Raw genomic sequence first — 13,378 nt, forward strand, 5'->3', positions numbered from 1 at the left:
AATCAAATAATAGTAAATATAAATATGTACATTTTCTATTTAAAATATGTATAATATAAAAGTAATCAATGGAAAATATATTTGTAAAATATAAATTGTAATAATTATAAATTTTCTTGATTTTCTTCTTTCTTAACCTCCTTGAAGCCTTTGGATTCAGTACATTGCAAGCATTTCATAGGATTTAAAATAGGAAGAGACTTTAAAGTCTTTTTATTTCAACTCCCTAATTTTATAGATGAGAAAAACTGAAGGACAAAGAAACTAATTTGCCAAATGTTACATAGATAGCCCTTTCCTATTTTCTCAAGTGTGTCCATGACAATAGCGGGACCTTAGCGGGTCTCATAGAATCCTGACAGTAACATGAAAATACCAGGCAATAGAAATCTTTCCTTCTTCTATAAGTCAATATGATCTTAGAAGTAATTGAGTGAACACATACAGGAAAAACAACTAGAGGGTTGGTAGTTTATGGTCAATAGAAATCCTACTGTGTAACAAAATACTGTGTTAATGCTAGTGGATTCCCTCTGTTTATTATCTCCATTTCATCCTGGATATATCTTGTTTCTACATAGCTGGTTCCAGAGTTTAAGGGTCAATCACTACCATAGACATGGATAGTCAAGTGAGAGTGTTTCAAATTTTTGCATAGCAGTCAACTCAGAAGTTGAATTGTTGTTGTGAAGTTGTTTCCATCACGTCTGACTCTTTTTGACTCCATTTTTAAGGTTTTATTGGCAAAGATACTGAAGTGATTTGCCATTTCCTTCTCCAGTCCAACAGATAAGAAAACTGAGGCAAACAAGATTAAATAAATTTGTCCAGGGTCACAGTTAATAAGCTTTTGAGGCCATTTTTGAACTCATGGAGATGAAGCTTCATGATTCCAAAACCAGCATTCTAATTGTACCTCCTAGCTGCTCAATAATAGTTGACTACAACAAACATATTTTAAGCACTTAGTATGTCATATACATTTTGCTAGACCCTGAGGTTTCAGAGACAAGAAATAAAATATTTATTGTTCTCAATGAATTTATATTTATACAAAGCAAATGCATAGTGTTTTTAATGGGGGATGGGGGAGACAATTGGAAGAATCATGAAAGGCCTCTTGAAGGAGGTGGCACTTGTGGAAAAGGGAACTTGGCATTACAAGAGGCAGAGGTAATGAGGAAAGGCATTCTAGACATCAGGGACAGCCTTTGCAAAGGTATGAAGATGGGAGAAGAATTTCCACATATAGAGAATATGAAATAGGTCACTTTGTCTAGAATATGGAATTTGGGAAGAAGAGCAATGTGAAACTACTCTGGAAAGATAGATTGGAATCCAACTGTGAAAGGCTTTAAATAATACTCAGAGGAGTATACCTATAAGCTAGTCCTTTTGATCTCTCCCCTTAAAGTATTGAGTTATTGTTACAGATTAACAATTGTAAACCCCCACCTTTCAGTTTATCAGATAAACAGTTAGCTTTCCTTCTTGGAAATTCCTGGACAAGGAGGCAGGCTGATTGGAAAGAGTGCTTTTCTCCTCCAGGATAAGCAGTTTAAAGCTACATGCACACTCATCACTTGAAGCAAAGAGTTTACATACCCACTAAGCTTTGGGAGAAAACAATTAAAGTTAGATTTGTCATCTGCCCATAACACTGAGAACCAGGCCAAATGGCATGGACTCAAATTCCTACCTAGCCAAGCCCAGGAAGCATAATTATCAATAGCCAAGCCAATTCAAGGATTATTTTGCTGTATAAATATGTAACTATTGGCACAATAAAGGCACAGCTGTTTGCAATTCTAAGAGCCCTAGGTCATTGTGCACAGAACAGGACCATGGACATTTCTCTCTTCCATAAGAGACAGAAAAATGACAGAGTGAATGAGAGACACTGTGAGAAACCCTTTAAAATGGGCTTAGAGGTCTTGATTGTAACAGTTACTGGAGCTCCCACCTCTTTTCTATCTAGCTGAAGGTGTAACCTTAAGGAAAAAAAAAAATTCAACCCCTCAGTTGTATTTATCTCACAAAATTAACAAAATACTGTGTTAATGCTAGTGGATTCCCTCTGTTTATTCTTTCCATTTCATCCTGGATATATCTTGTTTCTACATAGCTGGTTCCAGGGTTTAAGAGTCAAGTACTATCTTGGACACTGATAGTCAAGTGACATTGTGGCAAGTTAGGATATAGCAGTTACTCAAAAGTTGAATTGCTGTGGAGTTGTTTCAATCATGTCTGACTCTGTGACTCCATTTTTAGGGTTTTCTTGGCAAAGATACTGAAGTGGTAGATCATTTTATAGAGAATACATCATTTTTACTTTTTGAGATGAATTATTTCAAATTGGATAGATTGTGCTACATAATATTTTATATTCTCCAAAAATTTTGGATTTTTTTTGCAAGGCAAATGGTGTTAAGTGACTTGCTCAAGGCCACACAGCTAGGTAATTATTAAGTGTCTGAGACTGGATTTGAACCCAGGTACTCCTGACTCCAGGGCCAGTGCTTTATCCACTATGCCACCTAGCCGCCCCAAATTTTGGTTTTAATAGGAATTTTCAATAAGGATTCAAATATCATAATTTATTGTCACTAAATTAAAAAAATATTTAGATTATCAAAAGATTATAAAACCTTCATCCATATCTATAATACTTTCACACAAATCACTTCAGCAATCAGATAACTTGGTTTTTACCAAAAGATACCTGTCCAGACTCTGTCTAGTTGTGACAATGTACAAGTCATATATCATCTCTGAGCCTCAGTTTCTTCCCATATAAAGTGAGGACAATAAGAGCAACTAGACTATAATATTAGTAGCAGGGTTCTAATGAAGAGCAAATTAAATAATTTATATAAAGTCCTTTACTGAATTCAAATATATATTAATCAATCATCAATAAGCATTTAGTAGGTGCCTACTATGTGCCGGATACTATGATAGGTGTCAAAGATACATAGACAAAAATAAGATAGTCTCTGCCCTCAAGAAGCTTAAAAGGTAGATATAGAACATAGGGATAGAGACCAGACCTTGATTTCATTGATATGACAACAATCATTGATATATAAATCACTGATATAATCAATGAAATCAAAGGTCCAGTGATTTCCCAGTTGAGGAAATTCTCTGTATTAATGTCTCTCTTCAACAAATAGTTTTATAAGGTCAAGCATGCATGAACCAAATTAAGAATGCAAAGATCAAACCAGATTAAAATGTAATGGGGAAATATTTAGCAAAATAAATAAAAATATAATAAAACACATAACATATTTTAAAGCTTAGTCAATCAATACCTGGCTCACAGGGATTCATACTTACAATTTAGTGGTCCCCATTTCTATCTGAATTTGATGTGACTAACTTAGAGCACTGTGACTGCTGAGGGTCACACAGCAAGTATGTGTCAGAATGACTTGTGACTTGAACCCAAGCTAGCTATAACCCCACCTATGTAGAAACAAGATATATCCAGGATGAAATGGAAAGAATAAACAGAGGGAATCCACTAGCATTAACACAGTATTTTGTTAATTTTGTGAGATAAATACAACTGAGGGGTTGAATTTTTTTTTCCTTAAGGTTACACCTTCAGCTAGATAGAAAAGAGGTGGGAGTTCCAGTAACTGTTACAATCAAGACCTCTAAGCCCATTTTAAAGGGTTTCTCACAGTGTCTCTCATTCACTCTGTCATTTTTCTGTCTCTTATGGAAGAGAGAAATGTCCATGGTCCTGTTCTGTGCACAATGACCTAGGGCTCTTAGAATTGCAAACAGCTGTGCCTTTATTGTGCCAATAGGGGGGAAGAAGACTCCTGGAAGCTGAGGGAATATGGAAAGAGGCTTCTTGTAGAAAATAGAATTTGAAATAAGTGATGAAGAAAACTAGTACTTCTAAGAGGCAGTGGTGAGAAGAAAATACATAACACAACATTGGGAGAGTCAATGAGTACAAGAAAGACGGAATGTGGACTGTGAGGAAAAATATAAAGGCTAGTTTGACTATATCATAGCGTGTGGGAAAAGGAGGAAGAAGAAGAAGGTGTGGTGGGCCTAAAAGAATTTTAAAAGTAAAATAGCAGAATGTTTATTTGATCCTAATTCAATAAAGAGTTAATGCTATTTAATGAAGGCTATTTAAGGAGAATGACATGGTCAACTCTAAGCTTTAAGAAAAAGCAAATGCAAAGTATTGTTATTTTCATCCTTAGGTATATATCAGTAGCCTCAATAAAGAAAGGGAGATTTTGTGCCAGGAAACTTGATTATTTCTTCCTTTTATGTTAACACTTAAGATGGAATGAAATTATTATGTTAAGGCAATCAATATTCAAACCTAGATGGTGCTGCCCTCCCTCCCAGAAACAGTAATAGGCATTTATATACCTCTTAAGGTTTATAAAGAGTTCTATCTCATTTGATCCTCACAACAATCTAAGAAGTAGATGTTATCATTCCCCCTCTTTTACATATGAGGAAGCTGAGGCTGAGAAGTTCAGTAGCTTGCCTTGAGTCACACAGCTAGTATCTGAGTTAAGATTCAAACCCAGGTCTTCCTGACTCCAAATCCAACACTACCTACCTAAGAAAGTAGGTTGTCACCATTCCAATTCAGAAACCAAAGGAGTATGAAGAAATTCTCCTATAATTGTGTAAATATGTCAAAAATCTAAGACCCATGTCAGAGTCTAGCAAGCTTTTTTCCTCTTCTATAAGAAATTCTGAAATGGAGTGATCACTCTCCTGAAAGGCTCCTGACTCCTCTGTAGTAACTAGTCCTTTCTTGTTTAGAATAAGTTCTCATCAGTTATTCCTCCAGTTTTTTTCCTTTTTTAATTAATGTTTATTTTTCCAATTACATGTTATGAAAGTTTTTCAGCATTCATCCACACGCATATGCATATTTTTAAGTCATGCAATTTCCTTCCATCCTCCCTTCCAACTCCACCCCCTTCCCGTCAGCAGTGAAAAGTTAGGTGAAAATTGTACATATGCATTTGTATTTAACATGTTTGCAGATTAGTTATTTTTGATATGAGAAATTAGGATTAAGGGAAAAGAAAGAAAACCCTGAAATAGGAAAGAAATAGATAAGAGAAATTTTTAAAAAGTGAATGTAGAGTTCATTCGGATTCTGTAGGGTTTATTGGTTTTGTTTTATTTTGTTTTTCTTCCTCTGAATGTAGATAGTACTGTCTGTAGGTGGTCTCCTAGAGTTGTCCTAGCTCTGAACTGCTAAAAGCTGTATCCATCGAGGTTGATCAACTCACAACATTTTTGATAATGTGTAAAATGTTCTCTTGTTTCTGCTACCTTCACTCCACATCAGTTTCTGTAATTTGTTCCATGCTTCTATAAAGTCCAACCATTCATGGTTTATTATAGAACAATAGTATTCCATAACAATCATATACCATAACTTGTTCAGCCATTTCTCAATTGCTGGGCATCCCCTCAATTTCTAAATCTTTGCCACTACAAAAAAGAACTGCTATGAATATTTTGGTACATGTGGGACTTTTCCCATTTTTTATGATTTCTGCTGGATATAGGTCTAGCATTGGTATTGCTGGGTCAAAAAGTATGATCAATTTTATTTCTCTTTGGGCATAGTTCCATTTTGCTCTCCAGAATGGTTGGATTCATTCACAACTCCATCAGCAATACATCAATGTTCCAATTCTCCCATAACTTCTCCAACATTGAGCATTTTCCCTTTTTCTCATCTTAGCCAATCTGATAGGTGTGAAGTGGAACCTCATTCCAGTTTTAAGATGTTTTTTAAAAAAACTCCTTAGTTGTTCTGTTTTGGGCAACAGAGAACTCCCACAGATGAGCCTATGAAGTCCCTAATCATTGTGATATCACATTTTCAAGACAAGTCAATTTTATTTCCCAAACTTATCTATGTCCTCATTGTGTCCAGGTGTTGTAGCCTATTCTGATAACAGTATCACTTGTTTCTGTCTGGTGCCTTCATGCAAATAATTCCCTCAATTTTGTTTCCTAGATATCTTCACATGAATATGTCCTCAAAATACACATTTCTGCTCTTCAACACAGCCTCTACCCTACCCTACTGTTTAAAACCCATTATATTTCCTTTGAAACTGGTATAGCCAGAAGCTTATTTTAATCATAGCTTCTCATTCTACCAAGTCTCCATACATAGATTGGGGAAGAAATAGGTTTTATCTTGTCTTTTTGACACTTAACTATGACAATGACAAGTCAATTAGCCTCTTTGAGATTCAGGTTCTTCATCTGGAAAATGCTAATAATGATACCTATATTACTGATCTCACAGAATTGTGGTAAGGCCCATAAAGTACTTTGAAAACTTTAAAACACTATTAAAATGTCAGTTTTTGTTAACATACTTTTAAGGTTAAATATGCCTCCTTGCTTTAGATTATATAGTTCAACAATCTGGTTCATCAGCTCTTGACATAAAAACATCTAAATCTGTGAGTTTTAATGCCATATCTTTTCTTGGATTTTGTGCCCTGGAAACTTCTAGGAGTCTCTACCACAATTCTTCCTAGATTGTAACTACTTTTTGTCAGCATGGGGAGAGAGAGAGAGAGAGAGAGAGAGAGAGAGAGAGAGAGAGAGAGAGAGAGAGAGAAAGGGAGAGAGAGAAAGGGAGAGAGAGAAAGGGAGAGAGAAAGGGAGAGAGACAGAGAGACAGACAGACACAGACACAGAGACAGTCAGAGAGACAGAGACAGAGAGGCAGAGTGAGACAGAGAGACAGAGACAGAGACAGGGAGAAAAAGAGAAAAGTAAATATATATATATATAGTATATATATATATGTATGTATTGTATGTATATGTATATATGTAGTTCTCTCTCTCTTACCTTTCAAGTGAGTCATTTTGCTTAGATTTGAATGATTCAAGGCATATATATATATATATATATTTTTTTTTTACCAGTCCATTATAAGTATATTCCTTCCCTGACCAAAAGACTATAATTCTCATATTTTAAACTGTGATCTAAAACTTTGGTAAAACGATACTCATAAATTTGGCAATTCTGGATTTCTAGTAATATTTTTAACTCTCCAGCTAGTTAAGTCATTTTAGATGCTGTTTAAATTAATAGAATTGCTTTTTCATATTGTGTGTATTTTCCTAACAAAGTTTGTAGCCTTCTGGCTAGGTCTCCTGTGTGTCTTTTTCCATTAGAAGGCAAGCACCTGTAGGAACTTCTACCTATATTTATAGATTGTATCTCTATTTACAGTTTTTGGGTTAGATTTCTAGCTTTCTTTTTTCATTGATTCCAAGAAAGATTTTAGAATTCTGTATTTATTTGTTTCTATTTTTCCACATTTAGAACTCTATTTGTAGCTTACTACATGTATTTTAAATTTCTAGATATGTTAGTTTTTTCACCATATAGTACTTTCTCACTAGATTTTAATAGTTTAGATATTTTTATAATTTACTAAATTGACAATTTTCTAATGGCATTTACATATTTCCTAATTAATTTTCTAGGTTTATACCTGTATTTATAGCAACTCAGTCAGATTTATAGTTTTATTTAAGTTATGCTATTTTAGGAAACAATATATTTCATCACAATGACTTTGCTAAAAACTACCTTTACTGAAAACATTTTTGAAATACCTGTTCTCAAACTTTCTTCAGTACCATGTAGTCTTTCCAGTACCTTTCATACTGTTGAATTCTCATCTTTGTATACAGACTTGATTTTTGGAAACAGTTGATTTATAATAAATACTCAACAAATAAGGTAAGCAAGAAAGTTCCTGCCATTTTTATGTAAAGGCAAGAAGCAAACATAAAATATTGACACTAATTTTCAACTGTTGCTCCTAAAAATATACTGAAGGGAATTTTAAAACTATTTTGAACAATGGTAGCATCATTGAACTAAGTATATACTTCCAAGGAGGATATCTTAATGGAATTATTCATCTGGATGTATCAATTCTAGTCTATTTTTTAACATCAAAAATTGTTTTCATGTTTATAGTCACACCATGTATTTGCCAGAGTTCTCTTCAAATCTTGGCTCATTTAACAAGAGCCACTGTACTCATTAAAACTATTTGATACTGGTTAAAAAAAATAAAATTATATTAATGAAACTGACTAGTCAAGAAGAGTCAGAAATAATTTAGTTCAATAACTCAAGATATTAAGTAGCAAGAAAGAACTCACTATTGGACAAGAATTTTGGAGAACTAGAAACAAGTCTGGTAGAGATTAGGTTTAGACCACTATCTTGAACCTCCACCATAAAAGGCTCAAAAGGGATATATGTCCAGAATATTTAAAGTAATATCATAAAAAATTAAAAGAGATTCTGATCAGGTTCATGCAGCTTTGACTAAAGGGTAAATTCTTAACCAACCATTAAATAAAGATAATCACGGATAAAATAAATGATTTCACTTATATAAAAATTGAAAAGCATTTGTTCTCTGAGAAGGGACAGGGGGAAAATGAAAATTATTAGTAATATAGTCAGTCAACAAGAATTTTTTTAATGTATGTATTGAAAACTAATCTAAACCTGGGAAACAAAACAAAATAGAAAGATAATCCCAACTCTACAGGAGTTTGCCTTCTAAATGGGAAAAGACACAGGAAAGGAAGTTGAAGAGGTGGAGAAGTGGGAAAACAAAAAATTGTGGGAAGAAGAAACTTTGTTACTTGATGACTTAAGAAGGTCACAGAAGGAATAAGATGACTTAAATTTCCCATTGTTTTGTCAAAAATACCCTGGCCTCTACACCCCATTTTGAGTGCTTCTTGGTGATTCTGCTTTGATAATTTTCATCCATCAGAGAATATTCATGACTCCTAACATAATCACACCTATACTTTTTAAGACAATATATTAACACCTGAAATTGTTCCCATAAGGAATGGTATCTGGCCAGACCATGAAGTATAGGTCTGCATACTAAATAGTCTATGTTCATGTTGAGATTGGCTAATATATTCTGGAGGAGCTAAAGCTTGTAGGAGATCGTAAAAGGTCACTACCATATATAGCATAACAAAATGTCAGCCAAGAGGTTACTAGACCATTATCTACCACAGAGAGAAATAATAGTGATGGATTATAATTTCAAATAGCTTTTAATATATATGTACAAAGCTTAATGAATATTGGGCCTGTCTCCTTGCATATTCACTGACAAAGTTTTTAAGACAGATGTTGAGATCGAGAAAGATAAGTAGATAGTATTTTTTCAAAAATAAGTCACAAAAATTTCTGGAAACAAATCAGTTGTGAGTGAACAACTGAATTTCTTGAGTGCCTAAAGGAATTTATTAAAGAAAAAAGTTTTCTGTGAAATAAGAATTTGTTCCTGCTTTCTTTATGATAGTAAAAGAAAAATTCATCCGCAAATCTCTACTCTGATCTCTACTCATATTGTAGTATGGAAATGATCTGGAGTTTTCAAAAGGTAGTCCAGGGAAACATAACTTACTGTCTACAATGATGCAAAAGCAGAGACTTCATGCTCAGTCTTATCACAGACTCGTTCTACTTGTTCAATTACCACTCTAAGTACAAAGAAAATCATTGCCAGAAATTGTGACCAGATGAAGAAATTTTTGGATAATGGCTGTCCATGAAATGAGGAAAAATAAATGATCCTTAGTCAGGTATGATATGACATTTTGTTTTCTCAGTGGCAGTGCAGGATCAACAGATGATGGAGCAGAAGGTATTAAGGACATGTTTTTAAAGAACATCTAGACAGATAAGTATTATGAGGTCATGAGACCTTGGATAGGGAATTGTAGAAAAATAGTGGAATAAGGTCCCAAATTCCCTCAGAAATAATATAATAACCCAAAGGAAATTTTAAGATGGAAGAAATAATTAGAAGTTAAAGAAGACATTCAGTCTAAGATAACTTGGGAGATCAATCAGACCTTCCAGGGTAGTCATCTGGCCTGAATGAAATGATTGCCAAGTCAACACAGCAAGCAGGGGTAACTGCTTAGGTGATAGCCTTAGCTTCAGGAACTTCAGGAGTATTCAATTCAAGGACTGGGGTAGAGGGGGGTGTCCTGCTGCTGATCAGGGGAAGATTGCAAGAACCCTCCAGTGATCCCAGGTTGTGGCTGTGGGAAAGGAGGAGCAAGTACAGGTCAGGGAGTGTGGTCACAGAGGGCCCTAACTGTTCAGACTCAGAAGATAAAACAGCTATCTATAAAGCTTCAAAGAAAAATGTATAATGATCCCAAGTCCAAAAAGAGTTCTTTAAACTAACTGGAAAAAGTGGTCCAAAGTTAAAACCAAAATAATTTAAATAAAATAGATAAGCAGGGAAATTGCACTATGCTAAAAGATACCATAGATAATGAAATAATAAAGATAATCTACACCAAATGCTATAGCATTCAAATTTTGGGGGGGTGGGAGAAGGAGGTTGTAGGGGAAATGGGATTAAGGAATTTGCTCAGTGTCATACAGCTAATAAGTATCAAGTGTCTGAAGTCAAATTTGAAGTCAAGTCCTCCTGACTCCAAGGCTGATGTTTTATCCACTTCACAGCCCACTGTATTTCCCCCAAAATAAGACAGGGTCTAATATTAATTTTTGTTCCAAAAGACACATTAGGGCTTATTTTCAGGAAATGTCTTTTTTTTTAATGAACAAAGAAATCTATATTTGTTCATGTTATTCATATACAAATCTACTTTAAGTATTGTCATTTCTAATTATATATCAATATTTCATGATTCAATATATCCATCATGTATTGCAATGGATGTACTAAATGCAGCATCAGTCTGGCTAACATTCTTAACTGGGACTTAATTTTGGAGGTAGGGCTTACATTACAGGCATCCTGAAAAATCACAGTAGCTGTCACCTCAAATTCTTAAAAGGTGAATGAATTACAGGTGGAAATAGATACCAAAATTTATTTTTATTTATTAGGACTTTGATCCTGATTATCTTTTGTTGCAGGGTTTTGTTGATGATTTATGTGTTTATTTTATACTTGCTACTGTTAGAATTGTTTCAAATAGCTTTTTAATTGAATCTCTAGACTTTTCCAAGTATAGATCACATGTCTGCCTAGTGTTTTATTGCCCAATTGCTCATTGCCCAATGTGATTCCTCCAATTTTTTTTCTTATTACTTTTGCTAGCATTTCTCTAGTCATCAGATGACCTACACTTATCTGAAAGATAAGGATAACTTGAACACATTCAGAATTTGGGATAGAAATATCTCACATGCCATAGGAAAATGTGTGGATAGGGTAAAAGTCAAGTTAAGATAGAAGAAAATATAAGGGAAGGTAAGACAGTTACAAGTAAAATTTGCTTATTGATGCTGGGAGAATTAATAGAGTGCCATCAATTGAGAAATGATTCAATTGTGGCATGAAATATCAAATTATTTTATAAACTATAACAAGACAATTTCAGACAATTTAGGAAGCTTGAATTGATAAAAGTAAGCAAATACAAGGAAACACTGCAAAGAAAACTACAACCCAAACCCTATGAAAGACTTAAAAACTGATCAATGGAGTAATCTATCATGTCTCTAAAGGATCTATAATTGGTTTTACTTTGACAATACTTGTTAAAAACTTTTTTATTTGGGAAGAGGTGCTTTTTATTGAGGGGGTAGCAAATGATATTAAAGAGGGCTATTGAAATATAGATTTTTAAATGCACAGTTCAGAGGAAAACACAAATAGGATAGTTTTGAAAGTGAGTTAATTTGTTTTATATATACATACATACATATATATCTATATTAAATCAAGTAATATTAAGTATAAATTCATGGCTCCATATGCAATCTTCATTTTGTGTTCTGTGTATATAGAAATACTCACTTTTCTTTGGTTTTTGAAGTTCAAGATGTCTCAAAAAGCCTTTAAAAAGATGAAAAATAAATTCCTATTTTTATTATAAAACATGATTCTTAAGAGCAAAACACAGCTTTAAAGGCTATCCTCCATCAGTTTCTTATACATAAAGACCACATATGATGTCAGAGATAAATGTTCACTGCCCTCTCAATACTAACATCAAGATATAAAGTACATTGTCTCCCTCTAATCATTAAAGGTCAGAGTATGGGCTTCCCATAGTGAGGATCTCTACAAATACTTCTCTTCCCAAATGACATTGTGTTGATTACATCACGGAAATGACCACAGGACTTTCTTGGTAATGACTCAAGAGCTAAGTCTAACAGTCTATGCTAAAAAAAAAAAAAAAAAAAAAAAAAAATGGAACGCCTGTTCTTCAGACAATGAAAACTGGTTGAATGCTCGATTCATTTAATTAGTAAATACATCAGAACATATTTCTTTGTGAGGTATTGCAAATGAATGAGTTGGGCCCAGAATTAAAAAAAAGAGGCAAAAGACTGTGGGATGCTTGCACTGGGGAAATTTTAGTACCCCTTTGACCTTGCCAAAGCTTCTTTGTACAGGAATCTTAAATGTTCCTATCATGAGCATGCATGTGTGAATCTTGTAAAATCACTCAAGAATTGACATTTCATGTGACAAAGGAGAATTTTTAAAAAAACAGCGGCATAAGTGGCAGGGGGGAGGGGGGATGCAATGTACTTCCAATGATGTCCTTTATGAAAGAAATGACAAATGGCATCAAGGGGCTTTATGACTAGAAAGTGTGGGGGGGTACACGGGATAAAAGAGAAAGTTCAAGAGCTGTACCAGTTCCCAAGAACAAGGCAAGAACAAGAATCCAGAAATGATCATCATGATAGGTAACTTAGATCCTCACAACAATCACAGGAGGTAGTGTTCATTTTGCAAATGGGGTTTCCTAAGGTTGAGATGTTAAGTGATTTGCCTAAGGTCACAAAGCTGGGAATTGTTCCATGTAGGATTCAAACTCAGGTCTCCCCGACTCTGAGGTCTGTTCTCTAACCACCATGTCATCTAGTGGCCATACTGAGGGGGAAAAAGGCCCCTATAGGCAGTATTTTTTTACCCATGTGGATAAAATTCCAGTTCCATGAAATATTAAATACATTGTTCAAAAACAGAAAAATAGATATTAAGTTACTTTAATTTCAACAGTAATGACCTATGACATGCTTCATGTAAAAGGTATAGGCAGCTAGGTGGCACAGTGGCCTTGGAGTCAGAAGGACGGGAGTTCGAATCAGCCTCAGACACTTGACTACTAGCTGTGTGACCTTCGGGCAATTAACTTAACCCTAATTGCCTTGCATCCAGGGCCATCTCCAGTCATCCTGATTCAAATCTGGGTCCAGCTGACTCCAGAGGAGAAAGTGAGACTAGTGACTCCAGTCTCTCACTCCAATCCAATTCATGTGCTTGTCATGG

This window comes from Macrotis lagotis, chromosome 3 (assembly GCF_037893015.1).
Source record: "Macrotis lagotis isolate mMagLag1 chromosome 3, bilby.v1.9.chrom.fasta, whole genome shotgun sequence".
Lineage (NCBI taxonomy): Eukaryota > Metazoa > Chordata > Mammalia > Peramelemorphia > Peramelidae > Macrotis > Macrotis lagotis.